This window comes from Bison bison, unplaced genomic scaffold (genome assembly GCF_000754665.1).
Source record: "Bison bison bison isolate TAMUID 2011002044 unplaced genomic scaffold, Bison_UMD1.0 scf7180017864210, whole genome shotgun sequence".
Lineage (NCBI taxonomy): Eukaryota > Metazoa > Chordata > Mammalia > Artiodactyla > Bovidae > Bison > Bison bison.
Genome location: NW_011494782.1, coordinates 1,167,807 through 1,168,448, shown reverse-complemented (window position 1 = coordinate 1,168,448; position 642 = coordinate 1,167,807).

Here is a 642-nt window from a genome sequence, read left to right as displayed (position 1 = left end):
CTTTGCGACCCCATGGACTGCAGCCTACCAGGCTCCTCTGTCCATGGTATTTTCCAGGCAAGAGTACTGGAGTGGGGTGCCATCACCTTCTCTGATCAACATGCTAGTAATCATCAAACTAAAATGGATGGGAATGGACAAATTTAATTCAGTTGACCATTATATCTACTACTGTAGGCAGTAATCCCAAGAAGAAATGGAATATCCCTAATAATCAACAAAAGAGTCCAAAATACAGTACTTGGATGCAAACTTTAAAAATGACAGCATGATCTCAGTTCATTTCCAAGGAAAGCCGTTCAATATCACAATAATCCATGTCTATTCCCCTAACCCAGTGCTAAAGAAACAAGTTGATCAGTTCTATAAAGACCTAGCAGATCTAGAACTAACATGTAAAAAATATGTTAACTGGAATGAAAAATTAAGAAGTCAAGATAAACCTGAAGTAACAGGCAAGTTTGGCCTTGGATAACAAAAGGAGACAGGGCATCAGTTAACTGAATTCCCACAAGAGAATGCACTAGTCACAGAATTTACCCTTTTTCAGTGACACAAGAGGTAACTTTACACATGGACATCACCAAATGGTCAATACCAAAATCAAACTGGTTACATTCTTTGTAGTTGGAGATGGAGAAG